Consider the following 16,576-nt stretch of genomic DNA (forward strand, 5'->3'; position numbering starts at 1 on the left):
CCAAATCACACGCTTGTCATCTCTTTCAAGTGTGTTTTCATATTGTTTCTAGAAGAATGTGTGGAAACTGATTGCCTTAAAATTCTCAAGTAAGCTGAACTTAACACTCAGTTAAGTAAGCCTAATTGCATCAAGTTGACCTTACTTAAACCCTTCAAGTCGACATAATTCTGTCTGTGAGCTGAGGAAGTGTACTCCCAGGATGCATTGCAGCATGAATAAATTAATCACAAGGCAATCATAACTCCGTTTTATTATTTTTGGCTTTATTTTACCATTTTATTTGCTGTCTTTTGTCAGTATAACCCCAATAATGACAGCAAATGAACTTGTAATGGTCTCATTAAGTGTAAAAAAAAAATGTTACCATTGTGTGTGTGTGTGTGTGTGTGTGTGTGTGTGTGTGTGTGTGTGTGTGTGTGTGTGTGTGTGTGTGTGTGTGTGTGTGTGTGTGTGTGTATATATATAGTCACAAATATAGAGTCATTATATCAACACAATTAAACATTTGTCAGAGGTGTTAGCAATAAAATATCATTAATTGGTATTACATACTGTGTGTGTGTGTGTGTGTGTGTGTGTGTGTGTGTGTGTGTGTGTGTGTGTGTGTGTGTGTGTGTGTGTGTGTGTGTGTGTGTGTGTGTGTGTGTGTGTGTGTGTGTGTGTGTGTATATTTATTACTTCCCTTCCTTTGAAATCTGTGATTTCGTGTTGCATTGCTGCATCAATAGGAAGAGATTTATAGTAATATAAATTAAGTTCCAAGTGCCCAACCAAAGGGAACACTTATCACCGTAATGGTGAGAAATTTTAGGCAATCAACATAAATTTATGAAGTCAGCTTATGTGACGCTTTCCCAAAGTATTTAGTTGTATTTTCAATAACATTCAAGATGACTGTAAAATGAGTGAATGCAACTAAGAAGAACGATGACTGCAGAAGTGGAGGAAATGAGTGAAAAGTCTATTAAGAATTGCCCCGCCTCAACCTTTTGCCCGCCCACCTGTTTTTTGTGTGTGTTTTTTTCCGTTGCCAAAATGGTACTCAAACCAGTCAAGTAATGTTTACTTGGGTTTTCTAAGTAACAAAGGCATAGCATGCAAACAGTTCAGATTACTAAATTGTTTTAAGTAAATTCTAATTATTGGACATTAAGTAAGTTTACTAAAACGTCTTAGTAAGAACAGCTGTTGGATTTAACAGTGTGAACATGCATTTAGTACAACACACTCAACATTCTTAAGTACAATGTACTAAACTTGCTTAGTTTAGCTATTGCATCCACCTAAAAGTTCACAATACTCAGTATATTCAAGTTAAATCAACAAATTTTCCAAAATCAGTTAATTTTACAAGTTTTTCTTTAGTAGATTCAACAATTACTTTTTACAGTGTATATGCCGTAAAGAATTTTGTAGTTCTTTTTGTTCTCGGGTTACTACCCGAAACCCGAAGTTTAAAAGTACGATTAAAAACGATACAGACCCCATCAGGCTATGGCAGACGTGTCATTCAACCTATTGTAAGTCGATGTATCATCACAAGAGTCTTAAAAAATATATTATGAAGGTTGAAAAGTTACCTAGTGCTGCTTTAAAGTGCAAAAGAATAAGGCTATAAAGAACAACAGGTGGGCTAACAAATAAGGTCTCATTATTTAATGCATGAACTAAGATTAAGCAATAGCTACATTTGGTACAGAAAGTATAATGTTTTTGGTAATGTTAGTTAAGAAATACTGATCATTGTTAGTTTTATCTTAGGTCCATTAAAAAAGTTATTTTGATTTTAATGTTATTAAACAGTATCTAAGAAATTAACATTACTTAGAATGATTAATTCTTTATAAGTATTTTTCATTGTCAGTTTGGTAATAATAAATTAACATGTTAACTAATGAAGTCTTATATCTCAAAGTTTTACTGAACAAATAATTAGAACATTTCTAATCATTAGGGCATGTTTTAGTCCAGATTAAAAAATAAAAATTATTAAGTTTCAAAAAATAAATAGCCTAATAAGTCTTTAAGTATTAAGTATTTGGTGCTGTGATGAACAAAAAACGAATGGCTGTTTTAAAAACTACAAAGCGGTTTTGTTTGTTTGCTGGTTTCCAGGGTAACAGCTGCATTCTGCAGTTCATCAGCGCCCTCTGCTGTCACTGAGCGGCACTTCAGCAGCGCGTCTCCTTCACTCGTTTGTGTGCTTCTCATTTACACCTGAGCGCTTCCCTTTGACGCAGAATACAGCGTGTTGAGCATTTATACGGTTGATGGGCAAAGTATTCTTGAGTGCATTATAAAAAAATTATAAATTGTTAATAAATTATTATTTACGATATTTTAAAGTGCCCACGATAACAATATCATGCATATTCATTATCGTGATAAATCGCATTATCGAAAATCGGCACATGAAACAATATGCTACATTGTTCTCTGATATCTACATAGAGGGTATTTGACTTATTTAAGGGCAAACATTGTCCAGATACAGTTTTACAGGTCCATTTACAACCCTAGAACTTGTCTCTAGGATGTAATGCTCTGTTTTTGCCTTATTTGGAAGAGTCATGAATATTAATATTGAGCTCTGCTCTCATTGGCTTATTTCAGCAGCTCACACAAGTTTAGCTGTTCAGCGAAGCGGTTCGCGAGTCCTGACAGAACACAGACCGACTGAATGACACTTTAAGCAGAACATCTCAAATGGAGATAAAAATGCAGCCCACTTGTTTAATGGTGTTTTCAGATCATCCACACACGAGAGAGAGCTTGCGTACATATGGTTGCCAGATTGCACATGGTTAGGTAAAACATTGGATAGTATTCGTGTTTTTTTTTACTGTTTTTTACTATTTTAAATTACTGATATCTGGCAATCGCAAGCAAAAACACTCTTCTTTCCCTCCGACAAAACCAAAACCAGTGCTTTTAGTTTTTAGTTGTAGTTTTCTAAACTACATTTTAGACTAATCTTTATTCATCAACGATGTTTATATAACGTTAGTCACAATGTAGGCTACGCAGTGATTGTGACGTACTCTGAAATACAACCATGCAAAAATATCATTTATTTCTACCGCTGGAAACTGTATAGGCAGTTAAAATTCTAATTTCTGCAATATTTTCTGTTTTTGTAATATTTTTTATTTCACAGACCTTTTTTACCCTTTTGGAAATGGAGACTCTGAAGTTAATGGACCCTCTCCTGTAGTATTCTTGGGAAATCCCTTTGTATATTTTGGACGTGCTTATCAACAGACTTATGTAAGAACATTGTCTTCATTAATTATATGTATGTGTGTATACAGTGCATTCAGAAAGATTTCAAAATTCATTCCATACCCCACAATGACAAAGCACAAAAAGCACAAAAAAACATAATTTTACACACCAGTGAAACCCAAGTCATAGTTGCTTTCACATTCACACGAATCACGGCACAGTTCGAGTGCAACCGAACTCAGACCACCTCCTCCAGCTAGTGTCGGGTTCGGTACCTCTGTGCACACCGAGCACCGCATGACAGCTTTCACATTAGCAACTGTTCATGTGAACCATACCCTGTTTCAAACTAAACTGCCACTGACTGTCACAACGGTTGCAGAGACAGAGCAGCATTTAGTTTCGCACATAATTTTAGTCAATCATGCAACCCTCCATAACCTCACACAAGCATAAAACAATTTCTCACTTCACACAAACAAGCTGTCTCATATGTTACACTGTATCGCACACGTACTACTGTTAAGTCATGTCATGGCCATCACGATGCTTAGCTCGAGACTCAATGACCTCCGTGGGGGTAGAGTCCCCTCTGCCACACCACAATCTCACTTCCCAATTCCGCTGGTTTTACTCCCTGAGTAAGGGCATCCTTTGCACGGTTACACTAGCGTACAGGTGGCCACGGGGACTTTTAAAGACTTTTAACCAATTCTGTAGAATAGCCCATATTTAAAACACTTAATTTTACAATAAAACCGATCATGCATTGATCATTTGCAAGAAAAGAATCTTGGCTTTTTTTATTTAAATTCCAGTCTCTGTTTTGTACTGCCAAATTTCTTTTAAAATATTGTTTTACCTCTGCTTCAGGTTAATAACAACGGCTTTTTGACATTTGACGGGCCTCTTTCAGAGCCGGCACCCAATTATTTACTGTCGCAAGTCAACAGAGACATCATTGCCCCACTTTGGACAAATATGGACAACACTGTCACTGGAAACATCTCCTACCGTCAGGTCACCGAAGGTGGACTCTTACTAGCAGCCTCAAACAACATTAACCAGTATTTTCCCAATCTGAACTTCACTGCTGCATGGCTGCTTATTGCTACTTGGGATAAAGTACCATACGTTAACAACTCACAGTCGGTAAGCTAAATCTCTCAATGGAAAAGGTATTTTTAAGGTCTTATTTTTGTGTTCCAACCATTTACAAATCAAGTAATTAGGATTTAATTCGGATATCGATAAAACTTTATTTTGATGGTCCCTTTAGAACATTCTGTTGACTATAATTCGCTTTGCAACTACATCTCAACTAACTCTCTTTGAGGTATAAGTAGACTGTCTGCTTAATGTCTGCTACCAACTTCTACTAACATGCCAACTTATTCTAAACCTAACCCTACTAGCCTACAAATACTCTACTAACACTCTAATGAGAGTAGACATGTAGGTGTATAAATCATCAGCAATCAAATCCAGCTAACTGAGATAGCCACGTACGAAGGACAAACCCCTGGTTTTGTCTCTCCGTGGATGTTACACATTGGATGTCTCAGTTCTTTTACTTTGTTCCTGGTTCTTTGTGTTTTGATTCACCAATGTAACACGCTTACCATTGCTTGGCGGAATTAAGTCCAGTCCTTCCAATAGAAATCTGTGCAATCTAGAGTGATTTTGCTCATTTTCAAGTTGGTCAAGCAAAAGAAAGCTGATTGGTTTGAAAATGAGTTAAGTGTGAGCAGTGCATCATTACACTACTGATAATAGACAATGAACCCTTTTTGCCCACAAATTTCACTTGACTTGACTGTTGAGATGCATATCTTTTAGTTAAGGCAGTGCAGAATTAATTAAGCATAAAGACAGAGAAATAATTACTTAAGAATTAAGGTTTTGTTTTTGTTTTTTACAGAGTTCATCTTTTCAAGTTGTTTTGGTCTCTGGTGGTGCTCTGTCTTTTGTCATGATGAACTATGGAAATATCTCCTCTACGGATCAATGGTTTCAGGTTAGAAATAATTAGAACTGTATCTCTGAACTCTGGCACTAATATAATACTAGAGAACATGTACATATATTGTGCTGCAAAGCCTTTTTGAAAATAATTATTTTTGGTTTATTTAGGCTGGCTATGACACAATAAACTCAACAAACTATTTTTCAATCCCTCTGGCTGATGCAAATAAGCTCTCCAACTCCAGCAATGTCAATGTGACGGGACTCTGGGTATTTCGTGTTGATAGTGCGCCTAAGGGTAACACCACAGTTTAATACAAAATATATGATAAATTGCTATGAAATATAACAAAAAGAAAAATATAGGCATTATAAATTTCCTTATTCAATTTTTTAAACATTCAAAATGATACTGTTGGAAATATTAGGAATATTCTACCCATATGGAGATGCAGAGGATGAAAAAACCCCACAGTCGGATGATGGAAGTTCTCCAGCGATCCCCTTGCGACGGCCATTTGTGTATTTTGGCCATGTATATGACAAAATATATGTAAGACGCATTCATTAATGACACACATTAATATGTATTCCACATCAATGATGTTACTTCACAATTCAGATAACATATTTTGATCCTACAGGTGAATAATAACGGAGAACTGACCTTTGATGAGCCTCTTGACCAGTATTATCCCTATAATTTTCCTCTATGCTCAACTAGAGACATCATCGCTCCACTGTGGACAGATATTGATAATCGTGTGAAAGGAACCATCTCTTACCGACAAGTAACAGATGGTCATCTCTTGAAACGGGCTTCAAGAGATATAAACCAATATTACCCCAACTTGAACTTCTCTGCTTCGTGGGTTTTTATTGCTACATGGGATAAAGTGCAGTATTATGGAAAGAGTGAGACGGTACGTTTTTCTGTCAATTTGCATGCACTTTTATTGCATAGTATTTTCATAGAACTGAAATGAATGACTTATCCAGAATGATGCTTGCATTAATGATGAACTCTCTCTTCCAGGAGTCGACCTTCCAGGTGGTTTTGGTGTCTGGAAAAAACCTGTCATTTACACTCATGCATTATGATCATATCTCCCCCACCTCAGCTGCAGAGGTAAAGCAGTGTGGAAAATACGTTAATAGTTTATGATCTTTAGTAGTGTGAAATGCTTATGGATTTAATGGATTGTTTTCTTTGTGTTTTCTTTATCCACAGTCCGGATATGACACAATTTGCTCTACTAATGTCTTAAAAATTCCTGTTTCTGACATCACAAACCTGCCATACACAAGCAATGTCAACGTCATGGGTCGATGGGCATTTCGTGTTGACAATTCATCAGAAGGAAATGGTAAATGTGTCTTAATGAAATGTGCCATTTACCTTATTTTCAGATGTCTAATTTTATACTTGCATTTGTTTGTTTCTTTAAATAGTTTAACTGAGTATAGGTATGCATCATGTAACGTCTGCCTCTGATTTGTTTTGCAGGATTTTGTGACAAAACTAACCCTCAAGGTACAGAACATATTAAAATAATTGATCCTGCTGTCTTTGGTAAAAAAAAAAAAATGTATACAAAACAATATATATATTGCCGTACATTCAATCTGGCACGTGTCCCCTCAGATTTTTGAATGCAACTTCAACAAATTGTCAGGTATTCTGAAATGGAGAACCCAGATGCAGAGTGAACATATAACTAGAGCTAGAAAAAGGAAAAATAGAAACCAAACTGAAGAAAACTAGAGCAAAATAAAGACAGAAACTTGACTAGACTAAAAATTCAGGATCAAAGAAAAAAAACAAAACAGAAAATAAATCAAATTATTTCAAAGCTAGAACTGATTTGAACATGCACACACTGAATATGTACAACGAACCAGCAAAGACAAGAGTGAAAAGAGCTCAGTATAAAGGGGACAGCACATGAGGATTAGGTGAGCACAGTTAGTGAAAGGAGGACTTGACAATGGCTGAATCTAAAAATGCCTCCTAAACCCTCAATAACTATTTAGTTCACTTGAAGGAGTGAATTAAAACAAGTGAGTCAATTCAGACAGTTGCGGTTATTGTGGTGCAATGTGGGATAGAATGAGTGCACTCAATAACATCTACTGTGGGTTTGGACACCATTACAAATGGATGTCCCCTCAAATAGACCCCTATAACCTATAGGGGGAAATATTGAAATATCAGGAATTTAATGTGGGTTGGAAAGGATAACTTTTTGTGTGTGTTTGCAGCTTCAGATGATCTTCCCAGTGCTCAGGTATGTGGAAGAACCACATTTACCGCCAGCAACAGGATAGCAGGAGGGAACGCTTCAGCTGGACGCTGGCCGTGGCAGGCTAGCATTCTTCTGAGCAACAGACACTTCTGTGGAGGTTCTCTCATCAACAAAGAGTGGGTGCTGACCGCTGCCCACTGTGTTGATAGGTAAACTCATTCAAATAAATACTTTCATAGATGCTTTGAGTAGATTGCATTTGAATTAAGGAATATATTTAATCGCTATTAAAGGATTAGTTCACTTCAAAATGAAAATTTTCTGATATTTTACTCACCCATATCTCATCCAAGCTGTCTTTCTTTCGAAAAGAAATTTCGTTTTTAAAGAAAACATTTCAGGATTTGTCTCCACATAATAGACATCAATTTCATAATTTCAATTGAAAGTTTCAGTTTCAAAGGAAGGGCTTCAGAGGCTCTGCACGATTCCAGCCGAGGATAGGGTCTTATCTAGCCAAACCATCGGTCATTTAAAAAAAATGTATATACTTTGTAACCTAAATTGTTCATCTTGCGCTGCTCTGCGGAGCGCCAGTGATATATACATAATCAAGTCGGAAAGGTCATGCTAGACGTAGGCGAAAGTACCGTCCCAAGCAAATGTGTGAGGACTAATCCAAACGCCCGTTAGCAAAAAACAGTCTTTCTTCAACTTCAAAATCATCTGACATCATTATTGTACCTTGTTTTGCTAAAAGACTTTTGTATAGTCTTCACATGAGTGCTTTGTAAACACATTGGCGGTGCTTCTGCCTACGTCTAGCATGACCTTTCCGACATGATTGTGTAATCACTGGCGCACATAATTACAAGATTTATTTTTTTGAAAATGACTGACCGTTTGGCTAGATAAGACCCTATTCCTCGTCTGGGATCATGCAGATCATCTGAAGCCCTTCCTTTGAAACTGCATCGATTTGGTAGCCTGACAAGCCAGACTCACATCAAGATGTTTGGTCTGGAAACTCACCATAGACAGGGCTCAATACAGGGGGCGAGATAAACGGTTGTCTTTCAAACTCCCTCTGCATGCAATTGGATATCGCCACAACCAACCAAAGCAACAAAGGTAAAGCGGAGCTAGTTGACAGATTAAACTTTCGCCCTATCTCGTCGGCAAAATTCAGAACACATCTTCCTTTCTTAAGAATGACTTAAGTGCCGTTCTTTTCTCAGAAAAAAGCTCAACTCCAAGTCTTCCAGAGTGATGGCCGAAGCCGATTCGAAAGACCGCCGCTCGCCAGCTTCTTTATTTTCAAGTAGCACACAACTCTGCCGTCATTATGTTAAGCCCGCCCGCTGACTCTAGATGCGCACTGCAAGATGTGATTGGTCTGACCAGAGTTTGGTTTTTACAGCTCAGAAGTGTATTGAGAGTTGCTAGACGACACTCGCGGCAGATTAGATTTGCTGCCGCTAGGGAGCGTCTAGATTTCTAGGCTATCGATTTGGACCTTCAACCCGTTCATTTGCATTCAAGTCTATGATGTGGAGAAAAATCCTGGAATTTTTTCCTCATTAAATGTAGTTTCTTTTTGACTGAAGAAAGACAGACATGAACATCTTAGAATAGATTGGGGTAAGTAAATTATCAGGAAATTTTCATTTTTAAATGAACTAATCCTTTCAAGCTTACTGTATCATATTGATATTAAAATGTATTAGGCCAAAATGATCAAAATGTTCATGAAAAATCATTTGTGCTCAATCTACTGACTATCTGAAGACATATTATTGGCAGATATAGAGTGACGACTGATATTTATGTGAATTTTAGCTAAGTACTCTGTTTAAAGATATCATTGATTTACATTATCTGCAGTCAGAATTTCATATTACTTTTTGACTATATATGTCAGTATTTGCACTATTTAGCATATTTTTGCTCAGTTTGTGTTTTATCTAAAGGCTCAATAAACTGTTCATTTTATTTATTTTTTATGACTTATTTAATATGTCAGGCTTTACAGGTTTAAAACTCTTCTTAAACACTTTATCTATATCTTTATATTTCTATATTTCAGATATTCCAGCTTTTATTTAACTGTGGTTTTGGGGGAACAGACCCAGAAAAGCTTCAACCCCAATAAAGAGTTCAGAGATGTGAAGGCAGTCATCAAACATCCCAGTTACAACAGTCTTACGAAAAACAATGATATCGCTCTGCTCAAACTGAGCTCTCCCGTCATCTTCACTGACTACATCAGACCGGTGTGTCTAGCATCTGATCGCAGTGTGTTTAACAGCGGCACAGACAGCTGGGTCACCGGATGGGGAAACATTGCTGAAGGAGGTGAGAATTCATTCGAGTTTCACTCATTACTTACAGTAAACTCAACAGGAAAATAACTTCTCATTTCTGTCAGGACCACTATCGTCAAATATGATTGATTGACTATTAGCATACATTTTGGATTGGCGGTATGGTTCTGTTCTGGGCAAGAACTCCCAGCGCATCCATGCAGCCTAGCATGGATAAGAGCAGGGAGAGCAGAAATAACCCCCCAAAACAAAACCAATGCTGACATCCCCAAAACACGACGAAATCTGAATGCCCCTTATTAAATTAGAAATATTAAAAACAATTTATTAATTTATATTAGGGAAAGCCTACACCCCTATCCCAGCAACCTATGATACAAGCATGTTTTTTTGTTTTCCCAATCTTACGGGGGAAGCATCACCCCAAGGACATGCTTGCAAAACCATGTTGCTGTAACCAAATATAAATCCATGATTAATATCTATTGGGGGAAGCATACACCCCTAGTGTCAGTAAAAGTAGCAAAAAGCATGTTTCTGTAACCAATTTTAAATTCATTGCATAATATCTATTGGGGAAAGCATACATCCCTAGCCGCAAAAAGCATATTTATGTAACCAAATTTAAATTCATTAAATGAGCTCTGGAGAAACACGATAGCAGCTGATAGTACTGAAGAAGCTTTTACGTATGCTGATAGACGTCGTATCCTGTAGGTAGACGTGATAAGCTGATAGCCAACTGATGCGAGTTTGACTAACATGACCTGCCAGAACTGACGCTATGCTTGATGTCTTTCCTACAGTGTCCCTCCCGTCCCCTAATGTTCTACAGGAAGTCGAGGTTCCTGTAATTGGTAACAGACAGTGCAGCTGTCTCTATGGAGCTGGAGAGATAACAGACAACATGATCTGTGCTGGTCTGCTGGAAGGAGGCAAGAACACATGTCAGGTACACAAACCCTGTTCAACTTACAAAGTAAACAGTAACTGCATCTAAATACTTCTCTAATATGTAGCATGCAAAAAACAGTACGTCAACAAAGTAGTATGTCCGAATACATAGTATTCAAAGAACAGTGGGCGAAAAAGTCCAAAGACGACCTACCACTTCCGGCTATTTCAGGCTGGACCAAACAATGCGCACATGCAATTTTAAGTATTTTTATGAGAACCGGAGATTCTAACAGCAGCTGCAGTGACACGAGGCTTTACCAATCAGCGTCTGGCTCTTTAATTTACAAGGCAGGACTTATTCCACAATATCGCCAAGTTCCACCACATAGGTTGCCAAAATTTTGGTGCATCACATCTATCATTACCTGGCTGTCACCAGTGAAGGCAGATCTGGGAGATATCATGCTGCAGGGGTCGGTTCACACAAACTTCAATATTCAATTCCACTTCGCTTCTTTTTTCATTGTTTGCGATGTAAAGATGTTATAGACAGACCAGTTTGACTGCTTTGCTTGAACCTTGCGTCTCTTTGTAGTGTCTCGTGCATGACATTTCCAACAATAGGCAGGGAATAAAATATCAATGTAACATTAACAAGACCTGACAACTGAAGACTGAGAACACAGGAACTTAAGTCGTAATAATAGCAAACAAATAATGGCAAACACCTGAGATAATTAAATGAATCTTAATGACAGTTAAAGAGTGCTGAGAAAACTAGACAAGCCAAATCAGGAAACAAATGAAAACAATCAAAGTCCATTAAAAGGAAACTAAGACCAAAATAACTGCTCCACAACAAGAAGCAAACAGATGAGGGAAGGAGGGTGGCGGCTTTGGAGGAGGGTGAGGAGTTGGCCAAGGGCTAGTAAGAGGAACAGGCGAAGGGATGGTGAGGAGTGGGCAGAGCCAGAGTGCAGCAAAGATGACAGCCCACAGAGTTGATGGAGGGAGGAGTTCAAGTTCAAGTTCAATTTTATTTGTATAGCACATTTCCAATAGCCCGCAGGCTGACCAAAGTGCTTTACAAAAGAGCAAGAATAGCTCTATATTCTAAAGGCAAGGTATTCCAAAGTCATGGCCCGGCTACCGCAAATGCACCCTCATCTCTATGCTTTAATCTAGCGCGTGGAACGACCAACAAAGCCTGATCACAAGACCGGAGGGTTCTGGGTGGATTATAGGAGTGAAGGACTTCATATAGATAGAAAGGAGCTTTGTTATAAGGGGTTTATAGACGAAGAGAATAATTTTAAAGTCTATTCTCTGACAAATCGGCAACCAATGAAAGGATCTAAGAATAGGAGTGACGTGTTCATATTTATGACACTTTAAAAGAAATCTGGCAGCAGCATTTTGGACAAGCTGAAGTCGTGCAATTTGAGATTTAGAAATACCCCAATATAAAGAATTGCAGTAATCTAGACGAGCCATGATGGTGACTTGGCTGGTGACATCTGGGGGACGAAGGTGACGCATATGGAATTGGAGCCCTGTGTGAAGATGGCAGAGGAAACGATGGGACGTCAATAACCTGGGTGGCCACAATGGAGCCTCAGCTACGACCCCCCGAGGTGGAAGTGGGGATCCAGATGGCTGGGGCTGAGCTGGAGTGACCAAGGCCAGAGGTTGAGCTTGAGGGAGGGTGAAACTGGTCGAAGCCAAAGGGGTGAAGAGCCGGAGAGCAACAAACAGCCTGTAAGTACGCAGCAGAGTTGTGGCAATCTCCAACCCAGGGGGAGCTGGCGGTCCGAGGGAGTCCGGCGAGGCAGCATGGCTGAGTGTCCATGGCTGTGGCCTGGATCATCACAGAATTTGCAAAGCTGAAATTTCAGCATCTTTACTCCAGTCTTAAGTGTCGGAGGATCCTTCAAAAGGTAACACTTTAGAATACTGATCCATCATTAATGATGGACAAGCACATTAGGAGAATTGCAGGTCAGTGAAGAAGCATGACTCTACATTTGCTGCATTGCTTAGCATATTAAGTGCTAGAAGGAGGATACATTTGATTTTGCACTCATTTATCTATTCATAATTTTACTGTATAAGCAAATTATATTTGCATTTTAACCACGGCTGTTTGAAGTGCGGCCACGTTGTGCTGCACTCAATTGTGGTTGCTGGCTTTTAGCAGTTAGTGAGTCATAGTTTTGTTTCTATTCAAGCCATTGACAGCTGCTTTGATTAATCTTTGGGCTAAGTATAAAAGCGTCCACAGCTGTTCTCACTCAAGTATTGAAGACTGACTTGGGTAAAGACATCTTTTTTTGACTCTACCTACGATCGACTCCACCGAAGAACGAATACTAGTAACACACTTAAGTATTTTCTTTTCCTGTACTTATTAGCCTAGTCTCCTCGCTGACAACGTGCTTTCGGTACATACCCACTCTCTCTAAACCAGGCTCCACTATCACACGCAGACGGCAGCGCAACACTGCTAATCTGCTTCATATTCCTTCCTCTCTTTCCAACTTCTCTTTCTCTCACACCCCTCGCCACGCTGGGAGGGGTGGAGGCACAGGTTTTGTTATTACTAACAATTGGAAATACTCAACCCACACCTCTCTATGCAATAACAACTCATTTGAATACCATGCTGTTACAGCTGCTGCTAAAATCCCTCTTGTAGTCATTTCTGCACCTCAGACACACACACTTTTCATTTTGCCCATTTTTTCACTGATAAAACTACAATCATCAGCAGTTAGTTCTCACCTCCACACACACACATGATTTTAAATCAATCACATCCACAGCCAAACATATTCTCTCCTCCTTAATCTACACTCACTGAGGCTGAAGTATCTAAACTTCTCCTCTCCAGTCATCCCACTACCTGCCCTCTAGTCCCAGCCCCTCACACCTTCTACTAGCCATCTCCCCTACACTCTTCCCAGCACTCACACACATCCTCAACTCATCTCTCCCTACCACATTCAAGCAGGCTCGGATAACCCCACTGCTTAAAAAACCCACACTAGACACAACACTTGTAGAGAACTACAGACCAGTTTCTCTCCTACCATTCATAGCGAAAACACTTGAACAAGTTGTTTTCAACCAGATTTCATCTTTCCTCTCACAGTTTAATGAACTGAACGTAAACCAGTCAGGTTTAAAAAAGGGCCACTCAACTGAAACGGCATTATTGTCAGTTACTGAAGCCCTGAGGCTGGCAAAAGCTGCTTCCAAATCATCAGTCCTCATCCTCCTTGACCTATCTGCTGCCTTTGTGAATCATCAGATTCTTCTGTCCACCCTCTCATCACTGGGCATCACAGGGACTCCACTCCACTGGTTTTAGTCCTATCACACAGGTAGGTCTTTCAAGGTTGCCTGGAGAGGAGAGATATCCAAAGCACATCAACTGACCACAGGGGTTCCTCAGGGCTCAGTGCTTGGACCTCTCCTCTTCTCCATTTACACAACATCATTGGGACCCATCATTCAGGCACATGTCCTCTCTTACCATTGATATGCTGAGGACACACAGCTCTATCTCTCATTTGAACCAGATGATCCCACAGTACATGCGTGAATCTCGGCATGGATGAAAAAACATCACCTGTAGCTCAACTTAGCAAAGACTAAGCTGCTTGTCTTCCCTGCTAATCCAAACCTACAACACGATGTTACCATCCAGCTAGGTTCTTCTTTGATTACCCCTCCAGGGTTGGTCAGAAATCTTGAGCAATCTTTGATGACCAGTTGTCCTTCAAAGACCACATCTCAAAGACAGCTTGGTCATGCAAGTTTGCGCTGCACAACATCAGGAAGATCAGACTGTTCCTTACAGACCATGCAACACAGCTTCTTGACCAAGCACTTCTGGCTGGACTTCCGTCATGTGCAATTAAAATGCTTCAAATGATCCATAACGCAGTGGCACATCTTGTCTTCAACAAGCCCAAAAGGACCCATGCCACACCTCTCTTCATCTCTCTGAATTGGCTAGCACTCGCTGCCCACATCAAATCCAAAGCTCTGACTCTTGCTTATGGATCTTCCACAAGCTCCTCACCCGCATACTTCGACTCACTCCAACAAGTCTACACCCTCACCAGAAGCCTTCGCTCAGCTAACGAGGGGAGGCTTGTGGTACCATCACAGAGAGGCATGAAATCCCTCTCCAGAACTTTTTCATTTACTGTTCCCGGTTGGTGGAACGATCTGATGACCTCCATCCGCACGACAGAATCACTCGCTTCATTCAAAAGACAGGTAAAACTCATCTCTTCGTGAGCACTTAATCTTATTATCATTAAAAATAAATTATAATTCTAACACTTCTTCTATTTTCCTCTTTTCCCTCCCTATTCTAGCTTTTGCTACTCTGAGCAATATCCAGAACTTTGTTTATAAGTCACTTTTTGCGTTTCTTAATGACAGATTGCTTCCCTTACTCATCAGTTGTAAGTCGCTTTGGATGAAAGCGCCTCCACAAATGCATAAATGTGAATGTAATGAATAACTACACAGGAACAAATGAGTAATGCAATATTAACACTGAAGTAACAACTATTAACTAACAAGAAACTGATTCAAGAATTAGTACGTTATAGCGCTCAGTTGAATGTGATAATTCACTATTAGCTAATCAATGACTACTTTTTTTCATAACTCCCAAAGGAATACTAAGAACTTAGTATTATAAAGCGTGATAAATGTTCAGGATTCCTTGATGAATAGAAAGTTCAAAAGAACAGGATATATTTAAAATGGAAATCATCTTTACTGTGAACTTTAGATACATTTAAAATGTCCTTGCTAAATGAAGGTATTAGTTTATTCAAATCTTACTGACCCCAAACTCTTGAACAGTAGTGTACTGTATGTCTCTTTCTACATTGATTGCATTGATTTGTATTTTCAGGGGGACATTGGAGGTCCGATGGTGAGCAATCAGAGCTCTGTATGGGTCCAGTCCGGGATCGTTAGCTTTGGAAAAGGCTGTGCTCGATCTGAATATCCCGATGTTTACACCAGAGTATCCCGCTATCAGGAATGGATCACCTCCTTTATGTGCAGCGATCCTCCAGGTTTTGTGCAGTTTACCTCCACTGGAAACGATCCGGACAACAGCTATACCTGTGCTGGTCCTCCGACTTCTCTTCCTCCATCCTCAACAATAAATAAAGAAACGTAGTTATTATTTGATGCATTTTTAAAAAAATGACTGCTGAAAATCCAGCTTTACATCACAGGAAGAAAAATAAAATTTTAAAACATATTACAATAGAAAACATTTATTTTAAATTGTTATAATATTTCCCAATATTACTGTCTTACTATATTTTTGATCAAATAATGCAGCCTTGGTGAGCAGAAGACACTTCTTTCAAAAAAATGTTAAAAATCATATCGACCCCAAACATTAGAGCTGTAGTGTGTGTAAAAAAATAGACAACAAAGCGATGCTAACATAAGTGGGTTTGTGCTCAGTCGATTTTATAATTACACTGTTTTGATCTTACAACTTTTTGTTGTTTTCTTGATTAATCTTACACAATGTTAATTATTCCCTAATAACAATGAATTTCTTCCATATCCTGTATTCCATCAACTTCTATATACTGGGTTATGATCATTTGTTATCTTTATTGCTATAAATCACTAATTGCACAAATCACTAAAATTTATTTGTTTCACTGGGTACTGATGTAACAACATATTGTCACAATTAGTTTTGAATTCTGGTGATGTTTTTCCACATATGTCACATATCGTTGTCATTTCATTTGATTGTTTGTGTTTTTGTCTATTTTTAAGAGAAATGTTATTTTAACATTAATAGTATAACATACTATTTTTACAGTATGTTATACTGTTAGAGTTCAGGCTGGGCTGATA

General features: G+C 38.7%; 1 pseudogene; it reads left to right on the forward strand.

The window, feature by feature from the left end:
• The window catches only part of LOC137056510 (transmembrane protease serine 9-like), a 49,375-nt pseudogene extending 33,503 nt beyond the window's left edge, over positions 1–15,872 (forward strand).
• Positions 15,873–16,576: the final 704 nt, after the last annotated feature.

This window comes from Pseudorasbora parva, chromosome 21, assembly GCF_024679245.1.
Source record: "Pseudorasbora parva isolate DD20220531a chromosome 21, ASM2467924v1, whole genome shotgun sequence".
Taxonomy (NCBI): Eukaryota; Metazoa; Chordata; class Actinopteri; order Cypriniformes; family Gobionidae; genus Pseudorasbora; species Pseudorasbora parva.